Genomic DNA, 17,845 nt, shown 5'->3' with positions numbered 1-17,845 from the left:
GGATTATTTCTAATTCTCACAATTCAAGAGTCATGTTGCAGGTAGTGCAGCAAGAAGGCACTCATGTGTCTTGCGCATCCAGGAGCACCAAGTCCCTGTTGTGTTGGTGGCGAGGTAACAATCATGCTTCCTTCCTCTGTCCTCTCCCCCCAACCTCGCACAACAGAAATGTGATCAAGTTCTCCCTCATCTGATGAGTCTTCCATCAGTTCGTCCTCCACTACTTCCTGGGCTCCTGCACCTTCCTCACTAGTTTGGCTCCTACCATCTCCCCCACCCTCACATGCCTGCCGCCATGGTGCTGCCGATCGTCTGGACCTTGCAGATGTTAGCCCTTCTGCATACAACTCCTCCTCCTCTACTTCCTCCACCTCCTCATGTGCCACCACCTGACTCCGAATTCTGTTTAACATGTGCTTCAGCATGTAAATCACCGGAATAGTCATGCTGATAATGGCATCGCAGCACTAAACATCTTCGTCGCCATTTCAAAACTGTGCAGTAGGGTGCATAGGTCCATGATCTGAGACCACTCCTCCAGCGTGATTTGCCCCACCTCTGGATCTCGTTGGCCCAGGCTATACATCAGAACGTATTGCACCAGGGCTTGTCGGTGCTGCCACAGTCGCTGCAACATGTGCAGAGTTGAATTCCACCGGGTAAGCACATCGCATTTTAGCCAGTGAAGTGGCAGGCCCAACGACTTCTGTAGAGATGTAAGTCGCTGAGCTGCGGGGTGCGAACGGCGGTATTGAGCACACAGCGACGGTGCCCTCTGCAGAAGGCCATCTAGTCTGGGATAGTGGGCTAAAAATTACTGGACAACCAGGTTCAACACGTGAGCCATACAAGGCACGTGTGTAACATTGCCCCGGCGAACCGCCGCACCCAAGTTTCCAGGATTGTCGCACACGGCCTTCCCTGGTTTCAGGTCCAGTGGAGACAACCATTCATGAAACTGGTTCTCCAGAGCTGACCACAACTCCTCAGCTGTGTGACTCACATTTCCCAGACATTTCAAAGTAAAAACCGCCTGATGACGTTGAGCCCTGCTGCCAGCATAGTAAGGAAGTGTGCAGGATCCCTTCTGCGCAGTTAGAAAGCTTGTGGCATATCCAGACAGGCTTTGGGTGCAGGTGGAGGACCAAGAGGAGGTTGAGGAGGCAGAAGCAGTAGAGGAACTTTGAGATAAAGAGGATTGACGCACAACTCATGGGGACGGCAAGACTTGGACAGCAGCCCCTTCTCCTGCTGTCACCATAGTTACCCAGTGCCCAGTCAGCGACATGTAACGCCCCTGTCCATGCCTACTCGTCCAAGTGTCTGTGGTGAAATGCACCCTGTCACACACAGAGTTTCTCAAAGAAGCGGTGATGTTGTGTGCGACATGCTGGTGGAGCGCAGGCACACCTTTCTTTGAGAAGTAGTGCATCTGGGACTGGGGCACTGCGACGGACATAAGGTCTCGTAAATCCTCTGTGTCCACCAGGCGGAAAGGCAGCATTTCTGTAGCCAAGAGCTTGCAGATGGTGAAATTCAACCTCTTAGCTTTCTCATGGCTAGGAGGAAATGGTCTTTTACTTGTCCACATCTGAGGGACCGAGGGCTGGCTGTTGTGCTTAAACGGGGTTGAGAAGGGTGTCCCCGGCAAACTGCCGTTCTGTGAGGAAGATTCAGGTGGACATGTTAGGTTGCCTTGATCCAAAGGTGGTGCTATCGATGTCGGACAGCGCTCAACACCAGCTGGTGTTACCACCTCCAAAGAAAATTATGACCTGCCAATCACGCTGGCTGTTTCGGGTAAAGAGTTGACAGGTCTGCGGCCCAAAACAGGTGTGACTGCTGTACCCCCAGTCACAGAGGATGAAGAGGCCGCGGATGCACAAGATGAGGCAGACGGTGGCTGGCCCGGCCGGCTAGGCCGCATTGTAGCACAGTGAGCTTCCCACTGCAACTTATGCTTCATGTCCATGTGCTGTTTCATTCATGAAGTACTCAAACTATGTATTTTTTGGCCTCTACTTAGCTTTTGCTGACAAATGTTACAAATAACACGAGTTGGGTCATCTTTAGCGATCTGAAAAAATGCCCAGGCTATGCAAGGCTTAGCACCCATGCGACCTGAAGAGCCACCACGGCTTGTGGTCAGAGGCAGAGTTGTGTTTGAGGATGCAGTTGTTGACATGCTTCCAGTACTACGTCTCTGTCCAGGAAGGCGCAACCTGACCTCGTCGTCACTAGCATCCTCCTCCATCTCTTGGGTGACTGTGGGTTGACAGTAAGTGGGATCTCCAACCTCATCATCATTACCCTGTGTGTTATCACACCCGTCATCCTCAGAGCCAACCTGTTCCTGCCCTGACAAAAAACTAAAGTTGTCGCTCCAATCAGGTATTTGAGTCTCATCATCGTCTTCCTCATTGTCTCCACCAACAGGAGTTACAGTTTGGGAACGAGGGTCTACATTATGGTCAGAACCTTCTGCGTCTGGTCCTGGAACCGACTCATAAAGATTCTGGGTATCAGTGCAGATCATTTCCTCGTATGGATTCACAGAAGCTCTGGAGCCGACCTCTGATTCCCAGGCTATAGTATGAGTAAACAGCTCTGCAGACTCATCCATCTGTTCTACCCCATACTCAGATGGGCAGCTGGAGACTTGGGAGCTGTGAGGAAGCAAGTGCAATTGGGGTGACACCTCTGAGGACTGGAGTATTTGTGATGTTGAAGTTGAGGTGGAGGAGAGCCCACTTAAAGGAGAACTTGATATCCGTTGAAGCACCTGCTGTTTTTGTGCCTCATATGGAATTTGTAGCGATTAACGCGGCCGAAAGAAAGGGATCTTATCACATTGTCCACTAAAAGAAGTTGACATTTTAGTTTGGCTGGAAGATGGTCTTTCTTCTGCAGATGTTACTGTTGCTTTAACACCTACTCCACGGACACAACCATTTTTCCCCTTCCCAAGATGCCTATTCCCCTTTCCACCAGCAGCAGGACTTTTTGAACTCATTTTGGTGGGGTAACTAATTCACAACTCTGGAGATGTTTGCACAAAAAAAAAATGGATGGGAACTGAGCAGAGCTGAGTGGCCAAACTGTGGTATTAGGCCAAAAGTATTGGCTGGGTTAGATGCAGAAAAAAATTACATTGAATTTGCAACCTGATGGAGGTCAGTATAGATAGACTAATAGACCAAGTCCCACACACTGCTAGAAGCCAAAATATTTTTTCAGAACTAGATGCAGAAAAAAATTATATTGAATTTGCAACCTGATGGAGGTCAATATAGATGGACTGATAGACCAAGTCCCACACACTGCTAGAAGCCTAAATATTTTTTCAGAGCTAGATGCAGAAAAAAATTATTTTTAATTTGCAACCTGGTGGAGGTTAGTATAGATGGACTAAAAGAACAAGTCCCACACACAGCTAGAAGCCTAAATATTTTTTCAGAGCTACATGCAGAAAAAAATTATTTTTAATTTGCAACCTGGTGGAGGTAAGTATAGATGGACTAATAGAAAAAGTCCCACACATTGCTAGAAGCCTAAATATTTTTTCAGAGCTAGATGCAGAAAAAAATTATATTGAATTTGCAACCTGATGGAGGTCAGTATAGATGGACTAATAGACCAAGTCCCACACACTGCTAGAAGCCTAAATATTTTTTCAGAGCTAGATGCAGAAAAAAATATTTTAAATTTGCAACCTGGTGGAGGTTAGTATAGATGGACTAATAGAACAAGTACCACAGACTGCTAGAAGCCAAAATATTTTTTCAGAGCTAGATGCAGAAAAAAATTATTTTTAATTTGCAACCTGGTAAAGGTTAGTACAGATGGACTAATAGAACAAGTCCCACACACTGCTTGAAGCCGAAATAGTTTTTCAGAGCTAGATGTAGAAAAAAATTATATTGAATTTACAACCTGATGGAGGTCAGTAGAGATGGACTAATAGACCAAGTCCCACACACTGCTAGAAGCCTAAATATTTTTCAGAGCTGGATGCAGAAAAAAATTATTTTTAATTTGCAACCTGGTGGAGGTCAGTATAGATGGACTAATAGAACAAGTCCCACACACTGCTAGAAGCCGAAATATTTTTTCAGAGCTAGATGCAGAAAAAAATTTTTTTTAATTTGCATCCTGGTGGAGGTTAGTATAGATGGACTAATAGAACAAGTCTCACACACTGCTAGAAGCCGAAATATTTTTTCAGAGCTAAATACAGAAAAAATTATATTGAATTTGCAACCTGATGGAGGTCAGTATAGATGGACTAATAGACCAAGTCCTACACACTGGTAGAAGCCTAAATATTTTTTCAGAGCTAGATGCAGAAAAAAAATATTTTAAATTTGCAACCTGGTGGAGGTTAGTATAGATGGACTAATAGAACAAGTCCCACACACTGCTAGAAGCCTAAGTATTTTTTCCGAGCTGGATGCAGAAAAAAATTATTTTTAATTTGCAACCTGGTGGAGGTTAGTACAGATGGACTAATAGAACAAGTCCCACACAATGCTAGAAGCCAAAATATTTTTTCAGAGCTAGATGTAGAAAAAAATTATATTGAATTTGCAACCTGATGGAGGTCAGTAGAGATGGACTAATAGACCAAGTCCCACACACTGCTAGAAGCCTAAATATTTTTTCAGAGCTAGATGCAGAAAAAAATTATTTTTAATTTGCAACCTGATGGAGGTCAGTATAGATGGACTAATAGACCAAGTCCCACACACTGCTAGAAGCCTAAATATTTTTTCAGAGCTAGATGCAGAAAAAAATATTTTAAATTTGCAACCTGGTGGAGGTTAGTATAGATGGACTAATAGAACAAGTACCACAGACTGCTAGAAGCCGAAATATTTTTTCAGAGCTAGATGCAGAAAAAAATTATTTTTAATTTGCAACCTGGTGGAGGTTAGTACAGATGGACTAATAGTACAAGTCCCACACACTGCTTGAAGCCGAAATATTTTTTCAGAGCTAGATGTAGAAAAAAATTATATTGAATTTGCAACCTGATGGAGGTCAGTAGATATGGACAAATAGACCAAGTCCCACACACTGCTAGAAGCCTAAATATTTTTTCAGAGCTAGATGCAGAAAAAAAATTTTTTTAATTTGCAACCTGGTGGAGGTTAGTATAGATGGACTAATAGAACAAGTCTCACACACTGCTAGAAGCCTAAATATTTTTTCAGAGCTAGATGCAGAAAAAAATTATTTTTAATTTGCAACCTGATGGAGGTCAGTATAGATGGACTAATAGACCAAGTCCCACACACCGCTAGAAGCCCAAATATTTTTTCAGAGCTAGATGCAGAAAAATTTTTTATTCAATTTGCAACCTGATGGAGGTCAGTATAGATGGACTAATAGACCAAGTCCCACACACAGCTAGTAGCCTAAATATTTTTTCAGAGCTAGATGCAGAAATAAAATATTTTTAATTTGCAACCTGGTGGAGGTCAGTATAGATGGACTAATAGAACAAGTCCCACACATTTCTAGAAGCCAAAATATTTTTTCAGAGCTAGATGCAGAAAAAAATGATATTGAATTTGCAACCTGATGGTGGAAGTTAGTATAGATGGACTAATAGAACAAATCTCACACACTGCTAGAAGCCGAAATATTTTTTCAGAGCTAGATACAGAAAAAAATTATATTGAATTTGCAACCTGATGGAGGTCAGTATAGATGGACTAATAGACCTAGTCCCACACACTGCTAGAAGCCTAAATATTTTTTCAGAGCTAGATGCAGAAAAAAATTATTTTTAATTTGCAACCTGATGGAGGTCAGTATAGATGGACTAATAGACCAAGTCCCACACACTGCTAGAAGCCTAAATATTTTTTCAGAGCTAGATGCAGAAAAAAATATTTTAAATTTGCAACCTGGTGGAGGTTAGTATAGATGGACTAATAGAACAAGTACCACAGACTGCTAGAAGCCGAAATATTTTTTCAGAGCTAGATGCAGAAAAAAATTATTTTTAATTTGCAACCTGGTGGAGGTTAGAACAGATGGACTAATAGTACAAGTCCCACACACTGCTTGAAGCCGAAATATTTTTTCAGAGCTAGATGTAGAAAAAAATTATATTGAATTTGCAACCTGATGGAGGTCAGTAGATATGGACAAATAGACCAAGTCCCACACACTGCTAGAAGCCTAAATATTTTTTCAGAGCTAGATGCAGAAAAAAATTTTTTTTAATTTGCAACCTGGTGGAGGTTAGTATAGATGGACTAATAGAACAAGTCTCACACACTGCTAGAAGCCTAAATATTTTTTCAGAGCTAGATGCAGAAAAAAATTATTTTTAATTTGCAACCTGATGGAGGTCAGTATAGATGGACTAATAGACCAAGTCCCACACACCGCTAGAAGCCCAAATATTTTTTCAGAGCTAGATGCAGAAAATTTTTTTATTCAATTTGCAACCTGATGGAGGTCAGTATAGATGGACTAATAGACCAAGTCCCACACACTGCTAGAAGCCCAAATATTTTTTCAGAGCTAGATGCAGAAAAAAAATATTTTTAATTTGCAACCTGATGGAGGTCAGTATAGATGGACTAATAGACCAAGTCCCACACACTGCTAGAAGCCCAAATATTTTTTCAGAGCTAGATGCAGAAAAAAATTATTTTTAATTTGCAACCTGATGGAGGTCAGTATAGATGGACTAATAGACCAAGTCCCACACACCGCTAGAAGCCCAAATATTTTTTCAGAGCTAGATGCAGAAAAAAATTATATTCAATTTGCAACCTGCTGGACGTCAGTATAGAAGGACTAATAGAACAAGTCCCACACACTGCTAGAAGCCCAAATATTTTTTCAGAGCTAAATGAAGAAAAAAATTATTTTTAATTTGCAACCTGATGGAGGTCAGTATAGATGGACTAATAGACCAAGTCCCACACACTGCTAGAAGCCCAAATATTTTTTCAGAGCTAGATGCAGAAAAAAATTATTTTTAATTTGCAACCTGATGGAGGTCAGTATAGATGGACTAATAGACCAAGTCCCACACACTGCTAGAAGCCCAAATATTTTTTCAGAGCTAGATGCAGAAAAAAATTATTTTTAATTTGCAACCTGATGGAGGTCAGTATAGATGGATTAATAGAACAAGTCCCACACGCTGCTAGAAGCCCAAATATTTTTTCAGAGATAAATGAAGAAAAAAATTATTTTTAATTTGCAACCTGATGGAGGTCAGTATAGATGGACTAATAGACCAAGTCCCACACACTGCTAGAAGCCCAAATATTTTTTCAGAGCTAGATGCAGAAAAAAATTATTTTTAATTTGCAACCTGATGGAGGTCAGTATAGATGGACTAATAGACCAAGTCCCACACACCGCTAGAAGCCCAAATATTTTTTCAGAGCTAGATGCAGAAAAAAATTATATTCAGTTTGCAACCTGATGGAGGTCAGTATAGATGGACTAATAGAATGATGCTATGCCCAAAAGATTTTACTTCACTAGGTGCAGTAAAAAAATTGGTATTCTATACACAGGTGGTATATCTTGCAACACAGATAGGCTACTCCACTGACTAACACACTCTGCAATAGGCCAAAAAGGATTAGCTTTGCTAGATTCAGCCAAATGCTGTGAAAAAAACTTGCACAGCACTGGCACAGACCTGCCTGGCAAAAACTGATAGGAACTGATGTAACCTAGTCCTGAAAAGGACTCCAATTACAATTAGTCTTTACTCCCACAATCTATCTATTTAAGAGCACAGACCTGCCTGATAAAAGTCGTAGGAAATGCTGTAACCTAGTCCTTAAAAGGACTGCAATCACAACTATTCCCTACTCCCAAGCTATCTGTATATTTGTGCGAAAATTGGCTTGAAATTAACAAGGTATAGCGCACACAGCAACAGCGGTGCCGTCTAACACGCAGCTGCAGCAGTGAGAAAATGGTGGCGACGGGGAAAATGGCTTGGTCTTATAGGGCAAGGACATGTGACATACACTGCCAATCACACATGCCCTTGCTTGTGTGAAAAAAAACACTTCGCTCCGTGTGTGCGCTGCTGATAGGCTGACAGATTGCACCTCCCCACTGCAAATGCGGGAAAGAGAAAAAAAAATGGAGATCATTGTTCCTGCAGAGATCCATCCCCTGCCCCTCCCCCCGCCCCGCTGTACACTCAAACTGCGTATTAACATTAATTTTCATCATTACTGAGAAAAAATCCAGTTATGATTTTGGTGCACGAACAGTTATCGAACATAACCTCGAACAGCCGAATTTTTCTCAAATTGTTCGTGTTCGCCGACCGGCTCGAACACCGCCCAAAACAGCTCGAATTTGAGATTGGCGAACAGTTCGAGTAGAACAACGCTCATCTCTAGTCCTTGATTCTTAGTAGTTTTCAGCCAATTTTCTGACAATTTTGAAAATTTAACTTTTTTCCGAAATATCCGCTAAATGAGGGAATAACATGTTAGAGGGTACCCCAGGAGGTTTCCAGATGGGTGGGAAAATATATATCCCACTGGTGGAAAATTGAAAAAAGTTGAAAAAATTATTTTTTTCTGCCTTAGTCATTTTCTCCAACTTGTGTAAGACCTCCAGAGAGGGGGAAATGTCAGCAAGCGTGTCCGATTTCAGTTCCAGAGCAATTTGCCCAATGAGTCCTTGATGCTTAGTAATTTTTTGCCAATTTTCTGACTTTTTTGAAAATTTCACTTTTTCGTGAAAATATCCGCTAAATGAGGGAATATTATGTTAGAGGGTACCCCAGCAGGGTACCAAATGTGTGGATAAAATATATATCCCATGGGTGGAAAATTGAAAAAAAATTGAAAAAAATGTTTTTTCCTGACTTAGCCATTTTTTCCAACTTGTGTCAGACTTCCAGAGAAGATAAAATGTCAGTGAACATGTCCGATTTCAGTTCTAGAGCGATTCACCCGATGAGTCCTTGACGCTTAGTCGTTTAATGCTAATTTTCTGACTTTTTTTTGAAAATTTCACTTTTTTGTGAAAATATCCACTAAATAAGGGAATATTATGTTAGAGGGTACGCCAGCAGGGTTCCAAATGTGTGCGTAAAATATATATCCCACGGGTGGAAAATTGAAAAAAAGTTGAAAACATTTTTTTTTCTGACTTAGTTATTTTTTCCAACTTGTGTCAAACTTCCAGAGAGGGGGAAATGTCAGTGAGCGTGTCCGATTTCAGTTCTAGAGCGATTTGCCCGATGAGTCCTTGATGCTTAGTCGTTTTTTGCCAATTTTCTGACTTTTTTGAAAATTTCACTTTTTTTGTGAAAATATCCGCTAAATGAGGGAATATAATGTTAGCGAGTACTCCAGGAGGGTTCCAAATGTGTGGGTAAAATATATATCCAACTGGCGGAAAATTGAAAAAAGTGAAAATTTTTTTTTTTCTTACTTATTCATTTTTTCCAACTTGTGTCAGACTTCTAGAGAGGGGGAAATGTCAGTGAGCGTGTCTGATTTCAGTTCCAGAGCGAATTGCCCGATGAGACCTTGATGCTTAATCGTTTTTTGCCAATTTTCTGACTTTTTTGAAAATTTCACTTTTTTTGTGAAAATATCCGCTAAATGAGGGAATATAATGTTAGCGAGTACTCCAGTAGGGTTCCAAATGTGTGGGTAAAATATATATACAACTGGGGGAAAATTGACAAAAGTTTAAATTTTTTTTTCTGACTTAGTCATTTTTTCAAACTTGTGTTAGACTTTCAGAGATGGGGAAATGTCAGTGAGTGTGTCCGATTTCAGTTCTCGAGTGATTTGCCCGATGAGTCCTTGATGCTTAGTCGTTTTTTTGCCAATTTTCTGACTTTTTTGAAAATTTCACTTTTTTAGTGAAAATATCCGCTAAATGAGTGAATAGAATGTTAGCGAGTATTCCAGGAGGGTTCCAAATGTGTGGGTAAAATATATATCCAACTGGTGGAAAATTGAAAAAAGTTGAATTTTTTTTTCTGACTTACTAATTTTTTCCAACTTGTGTCAGACTTCCAGAGAGGGGGAAATGTCAGTGAGCGTGTCCGATTTCAGTTCCAGAGCGATTTGCCTGATGAGACCTTGATGCTTAGTCATTTTTTTTGCCAATTTTCTGACTTTTTTGAAAATTTTACTTTTTTAGTGAAAATATCCGCTAAATGAGGGAATATAATGTTAGAGAGTACTCCTGGAGAGTTTCAAATGTGTGGGTAAAATATATATCCAACTGGCGGAAAATTGAAAAAGTTGAAATTTTTTTTTTTCTGACTTACTCATTTTTTCCAACTTGTGTCAGACTTCTAGAGAGGGTGAAATGTCAGTAAGCGTGTCCGATTTCAGTTCCAGAGCGATTTGCCCGATGAGACCTTGATGCTTAGTCGTTTTTTGTCAATTTTCTGACTTTTTTGAAAATTTCACTTTTTTGTGAAAATATCCGCTAAATGAGGGAATATAATGTTTGAGAGTACCCCAGGAGGGTTCCAAATGTGTGGGTAAAATATATATCCCACAGGTGGAAAAAATGAAATGTCATTGGGCGTGTGCGATTTCAGTCCCAGAGCGATTCGCCTGATGAGTCCCTGATGCTTAGTCGATTTTTGCCAATTTTCTGACTTTTTTGAAAATTTCACTTTTTTGTGAAAATATCTGCTAAATGAGGGAATATTATGTTAGAGGGTACCCCAGGAGGGTTACAAATGTGTGGGTAAAATATATATCCCACCAGTGGAAAATTGAAAAAAAGTTGAATTTTTTTTTTTTCTGACTTAGTTATTTTTTTCCAACTTGTGTCAAACTTCCAGAGAGGGGGAAATGTCAGTGAGCGTGTCCGATTTCAGTTCTAGAGCGATTTGCCCGATGAGTCCTTGATGCTTAGTCGTTTTCTGCCAATTTTCTGACTTTTTGAAAATTTCACTTTTTTGTGAAAATATCCGCTAAACAAGGGAATATGATTATAGATGAGCGGTGTTTGACTCGAACTGTTCGCCAATCACAAATTCGAGCTGCTTTGGGTGGTGTTCGAGCCGTTCGGCGAACACAAACAATTTGAAAAAAATTCGGCTGTTCGAGGTTATATTCGATAACTGTTCATGCACCAACATCATAACTGGATTTTTTCTCAGTAATGCTGAAAATTAATGTTAATACGCAGTTTGAGTGTACAGCGGGGTGGGGGCAGGGGCAGGGGATTGATCTCTGCAGAAATAATGAAGATCGCCTTTTTTTTTCTCTTTCCCGCATTTACAGTGGGGAGGTGCAATCTGTCAGCCTATCAGCAGCGCACACACGGAGTGAACTGCTTTTTTTCACACAAGCAAGGGCATGTGTCATTGGCAGTGTATGTCACATGTCCTTGCCCTATAAGACCCAGCCATTTTCCCCATCGCCACCATTTTCTCACTGCTGCAGCTGCATGTTAGACGGCACCGCTGTTGCTGTGTGCGCTATACTTTGTTAATTTCAAGCCAATTTTCGCACAAATCTACAGATAGCTTGGGAGTAGGGAATAGTGATTGCAGTCCTTTTAAGGACTAGGTTACATCATTTCCTGCGACATTTATCAGGTAGGTCTGTGCTCTTAAATAGATAGGTTGGGTGTAAAGACTAATTGTAATTGCAGTCCTTTTCAGGGCTAGGTTACATCAGTTCCTATCACTTTTATCAGGCAGGTTTGTGCTCTTAAATAGACAGGTTGGAAGTAAAGACAAATTGTAATTGCAGTCCTTTTGAAGGCTAGGTTACATCAGTTCCTATCACTTTTTGCCAGGCAGGTCAGTTTTAGTGCTGTGCAAGTTTTTTTCACAGCATTTGGCTAAATCTAGCAAAGCAAATCCTTTTTAGCCACTTGCAGTGTGTGTTAGTCAGTGGAGTATCTAATCTGTGTTGCAAGTTACACCACCTGTGCATAGAATACAAATTTTTTTAGTGCACCTAGTGAAGTAAAACCTTTTGGGCATAGCATCATTCTATTAGTCCATCTATAATAACCTCCACCAGGTTGCAAATTCAATGTAATTTTTTTCTGCATCTAGCTCTGAAAAAATATTTCAGCTTGTAGCAATGTGTGGGACTTGTTCTATTAGTCCATCTATACTAACCTCCACCAGGTTGCAAATTCAATATAATTTAAATCTGCATCTAGCTCTGATCAAATATTTCGGCTTGTAGCAGTGTGTGGGACTTGTTCTATTAGTCCATCGATACTAACCTCCACCAGGTTGCAAATTCAATATAATTTTTTCCGGCATCTAGCTCTGAAAAAATATTTCGGCTTGTAGCAGTGTGTGGGACTTGTTCTATTAGTCCATCTATACTAACCTACACCAGGTTGCAAATTCAATATAATTTTTTTCTGCATCTAGCTCTGAAAAAATATTTTGGCTTGTAGCACTGTGTGGGACATGTTCTATTAGTCCATCTATACTAACCTCCACCAGGTTGCAAATTCAACATAATTTTTTTCTGCATCTAGCTGTGAAAAAATATTTCGGCTTCTAGTAGTGTGTGGGACTTGTTCTATTAGTCCATCTATACTAACCTCCACCAGGTGGCAAATTCAATATAATTTTTTACTGCATCTAGCTCTGAAAAAATATTTCGGCTTGTAGCACTGTGTGGGGCTTGTTCTATTAGTCCATCTATACTAACCTCCACCAGGTTGCAAATTCAATATAATTTTTATCTGCATCTAGCTCTGAAAAAATATTTCAGCTTGTAGCAGTGTGTGGGACTTGTTCTATTAGTCCATCTATACTAACCTCCACCAGGTTGCAAATTCAATATAATTTTTATCTGCATCTAACCCAGCCAATACTTTTGGTCTAATACCACAGTTCGGCCATTCAGCTCTGCTCGGTTCCCATCCATTGTTTTTTGTCCAAACAACTCAAGAGTTGTGAATTAGTTAACCACCAAAATGAGTGGAAAAAGGCCTGCTGCTGGTGGAAAGGGGAATAGTCATGTTGGGAAGGGAAAAAAAGGGTGTGTCAATGGGGTAGGTGTTAAAGCAACAGTAACTTCTGCAGAAGAAAGACCATCTTCCTACCAAACTAAGATGTCTACTTCTTTTAGCAGACAATGTGATAAGATCCCTTTCTTACAGCCACGCCAATCGCTACAAATTCCAGATGAGGCACAAAAACAGCAGGTGCTTCAACGGATATCAAGTGCTCCTTTAAGTGGGCTCTCCTCCACCTCAACTTCAACATCGCAAATACTCCAGTCCTCAGAGGTGTCACCCCAATCACACTTGCCTCCTCCCAGCTCCCAAGTATCCAACTGCCCATCTGAGTATGAGGTATAACAGATTGTTGAGTCTGCAGAGCTGTTTACTCATACTATAGCCTGGGAATCAGAGGTCGGCTCCAGAGCTTCTGTGAATCCAGACGAGGAAATGATCTGCACTGATGCCCAGAATCTTTATGAGTCGGATCCAGGACCAGATGGAGAAGGTTCTGACCATAATGTAGACCCTCATTCCCAAACTGTAACTCCAGGTGGTGGAGACAATGAGGAAGACGATGATGAGACTCAAATACCTGATTGGAGCAACAACTTTAGTTTTTTGTCAGGGCAGGAAGAGGTTGGCTCTGAGACGATGGGTGTGATAACACACAGGGTGATGATGACGAGGTTGAAGATCCCACTTACTGTCAACCCACAGTCAGCCAGTCGATGAGATCAGCAGAAGAGGTGGAGGAGGATGCTAGTGGTGACGAGGTCAGGTTGCGCCTTCCTGGACAGAGACGTAGTACTGGAAGCACGTCAACAACTGCATCCTCAAACACAACTCTGCCTCTGACCACAAGTCGTGGTGGCTCTTCAGGTCGCATGGGTGCTAAGCCTTGTATAGCCTGGGCATTTTTTCAGATCGAAAAAGATGACCCAACTAGTGTTATCTGTAACATTTGTCAGCAAAAGCTAAGTAGAGGCCAAAAAATACATAGTTTGAGTACTTCATGCATGAACCGGCACATGGACATGAAGCATAAGTTGTAGTGGGAAGTTCACTGTGCTACAATGCGGCCTAGCCGGGCGGGCCAACCACCGTCTGCCACATCTTGTGCATCCGCGGCCTCTTCATCCTCTGTGACTGGGGGGACAGCAGTCACACCTGTTTTGGGACGCAGACCTGCCACCTCTTTACCCGCAACAGCCAGCGTGATTGGCAGGTCATCATTTTCTTTGGAGGTGGAAACACCAGCTGGTGTTGAGCGCTGTCCGACATCGATAGCACCACCTTTGGATCAAGGCAACCTAACATGTCTGCCTGCATCTTCCTCACAGACCGGCAGTTTGCCGGGGACACCCTTCTCAACCCCATCTAAGCACAACAGCCAGCCCGCGGTCCCTCAGATGTGGACAAGTAAAAGACCATTTCCTCCTAGCCATGACAAAGCTAAGAGGTTGAATTTCACCATCTGCAAGCTCTTGGCTACAGAAATGCTGCCTTTCCGCCTGGTGGACACAGAGAATTTTCGAGACCTTATGTCCGTTGCAGTGCCCCAGTACCAGATGCCCAGTCGGCACTACTTCTCAAAGAAAGGTGTGCCTGCGCTCCACCAGCATGTCGCACACAACATCACCGTTTCTTTGAGAAACTCTGTGTGTGACAGGGTGCATTTCACCACAGACACTTGGACGAGTAGGCATGGACAGGGGCGTTACATGTAGTGTTGAGCCACCCCCGTAGTGTTCGAGTTCGGTTCGGTTCGTCGAACACCCGTGTGTTCGCCGAACTGTTTGTCGAACTGTTCGTCGAACACCTTCGAACACCATTAAAACCAATGGCAGGCAAACAAAAACACATAGAAACACATAGAAAACACCTTCAAAGGTGTCCAAAAGCTGACAAACTGCTCAGAAGACACAACTAACACATGGAAAAGTGACAAGTACATATAGTCATGCGAAAAGAAAAGAGGTGGAGGAGTAAAAGGAGGGGGAGACACAAATATAGGCATGTCATGCCCTTCTAAAATCCAAAAAGTGAGAAGCCGACACGTTCAGTCCGCTCCTGCCCGTGCCACCTCCGTGTCGCCGGGTTTGTGCCAGAGCCGCGGTGAACCCTGACGGCCAGCCCCCCTCTCCCAATACTGGTGCCTGTCCGCTGGTGGGTCGAGCGAGCCCCCCTGTGGTGGAGGCAGCTCTAAGCTTTTTAATTTAAATTGTCTCTCTAATTTGAATGAATACACTTTAAATCCATTTACAAGGATCTATTGGAGGGCAAGTCTCATGCCAGCAGCCGCGTAATTCCAGCTCCAGTAGCGTCCACTAAAGCTGCTGCAGTTAAAAACTTTTATAATGATCGAGCTCGGCTGTCCACCGCAAGGCATCCTACTGCCAGTCCCAGCCCCTATGCCTTGGGGTGCCTCCTGATGCTCTTCACTGAGTATCCCGTGGTCCCGAAGCATTTCCTTTGAAAAAATTAAGTGTCCAAACTACAGGTGGTGTAGCTTGCTTAACAGCCAGGATAATCCGCTGACTACCAGACACTGCTACTAGGCACAAAGTATTTCCTGGGCTAGATGCAGTTAAAAATTTGTAATTAGATACTCTCGATGGATGCTGAGAAAGCATTCCATAGAGTCTCCTGGCACGCCATATATGATTCTCTTAAAAAGCTTGGGGTAGGGGTCTAGGGGACCCTTTTATAGCCAAAATCACGACCCTGTATCACAATACGTCACCTAGGCTGAAGATGAATGGAACAGTAGCACCCTGAGGGCTCGGTTGCTACAGAGGTATTGCACCTCACCCAGAGGTGTGATATCTCACTCTCAGGTAAGGATGGAGTGTGGATCAGGACCCGACACCTGCATGCATTACACCACATTGCCGTGGGGCAGGGCGACCAATATGCCTCTGAGATGGGCACGACAGTCCCTGTCCCTGGCTGGAGTGGGGGGAGGGAACACTGAGGAAGGGGAACCCAGTAGTGCAGGAGCAGGGAGGAAGCAGTTCCTGGGTGCATTGAGAAGGGAGTATAAAAGGTGGGCACCATCTTAGTTCAGTGCAGAGAAGTCTGAGCAGAAGTGGCAGGGAGCAGGGGCTCTGCATGAGCTCTGCTCCGGAGGCGGGCCTAGTAACAGAGGCCCAGGCCTGGAAGAGGGAGAAGGAAGGAAGAGGAGCGGAGAAGGCTCCAGGAACGAGAAATGAAGGGATCCCAGGGGTGCGGACGGGCGAGTCGCCACCGCACGACCGAATCCACCTGCGTGGAGGGGTCAGGCCAAAGGGGGAGACCGGTCCCCAAAACTAGTGGAGGCAGGAAACGACCCTCAGCTAGAAACCGGAGGCTCTGACATTTTATGTGGCGCAGCCCCTCGCTACACCCACTAGGAAGGCACCACATAGGGTCAGGGAAACTGGCGCCAAGTTTGCCAAGAGGAGGCCCGAGGCAGCCGGACAGAAGGGTTGGTAAGAAAGGCCAGACAAAGGACACACAAAGGGGGTCCTGTGAAGCGCTCCAAAGTTATCTGGGAGTTGTCTGAGCCCCTCACCTGGTGAGCACAGTACGACGTGGGCAGCCGTTACCTGCAGACGTGGTCTGGATAATAAGAACTGTGAGTAAAGGCCCTGGACTGCATCACTGACTCCGTGTCGTTACTGCTGCTGCCCTGCACCATCACCCCCATCCTCCGCATACACTGCCCTGAGGCTATACTCCTCCCGTGGGGAGTTATGCTACGCTCTGCTGCACCCACAACACCAGCCTCAGCGGTCTGCCCTGCAGCTGCGGTTCACTCTGACCGCAATCCACGGGTGGCGTAGTCGGACATTTAAACATCAAAACCACATAAATAGTTCCGCCACTGGTTTGACCACCCTGAGCAACGGAACCGGGTCGCCGCCACGAAGACTACAACCACCAGCATCCACCAAAAAGGGTCCGGCTCCGGGTGTCCCAAGGCCCAGGGGGTGCATCAGAACATTTTCATCACCTTTCACAATCACCAATGGGACAAGGCAGGGATGTCCTCTGTCCCCTCTCTTATACATCCTAGTGATGGAGCACCTGCTCTCATCAATTCGCCATAACCCCAATATTAGGTGGATTGAGGTGGGAGGCACCGAGTACAAGTGCTCTCTATTTGCTGATGATGTCCTAGTATATATCACTCAATCACATATATCCATCCATGCTGTTATGGCTGAAATAGATCACTTTGTTACATGGTCAAATTTTAAAATCAATGCAGCGAAGTCTGAGGCCCTCGATGTCTCCCTCCCCAAATCCATATAGGATTCCATCCAGTCCAACTTTCCCTTTGCCTGGCCCTCACAGGGTATCAAATACTTAGGAATTCCTATTCATAGAGACCTCTCCCATCTATGTTATCTTAATTTTGGGCCCTTTATTGAACAACTCCATACAGACCACGGCTGGCAAGTTAGAACTGTAAGATTCACTACGTGAACCACTGGTGTTTTGTGGAAAAGCACATGTACACTGTGTTCCAAATTATTATGCAAAAAGTGTTTAGGAGTGATAAGGGAAGAATTTGTTTGTTTGTCAGTTAAACCCATTGATGGTGATGTGTGTCAGGGCTCTTTATATCACTGTAAGCAATTGCAGACACCTGTGCTAATTAGTTTGGCAGGTGTGTCCAATGAAAGGCAAGACTACTTAAGAAGGCTGTCTCACATTATTAAGCAGCCTACATTTTCTGCCAAAATGGGAAAGAAAAAGGATGTGTCGGCTGCTGAGAAGCAACAAATTGTGGAGTGTTTAGGTCAAGGCATGACTACAATCAACATTGTGCGATGATCAGGATGAAGTGTCTTGGCAATCAAGAAGTATGTAGCTGATTCACAGTACACAC

This window comes from Phyllobates terribilis, unplaced genomic scaffold (genome assembly GCF_046119375.1).
Source record: "Phyllobates terribilis strain yellow unplaced genomic scaffold, ASM4611937v1 Scaffold_8__6_contigs__length_399053987, whole genome shotgun sequence".
Lineage (NCBI taxonomy): Eukaryota > Metazoa > Chordata > Amphibia > Anura > Dendrobatidae > Phyllobates > Phyllobates terribilis.
Note: the sequence above shows the minus strand (reverse complement) of the source record.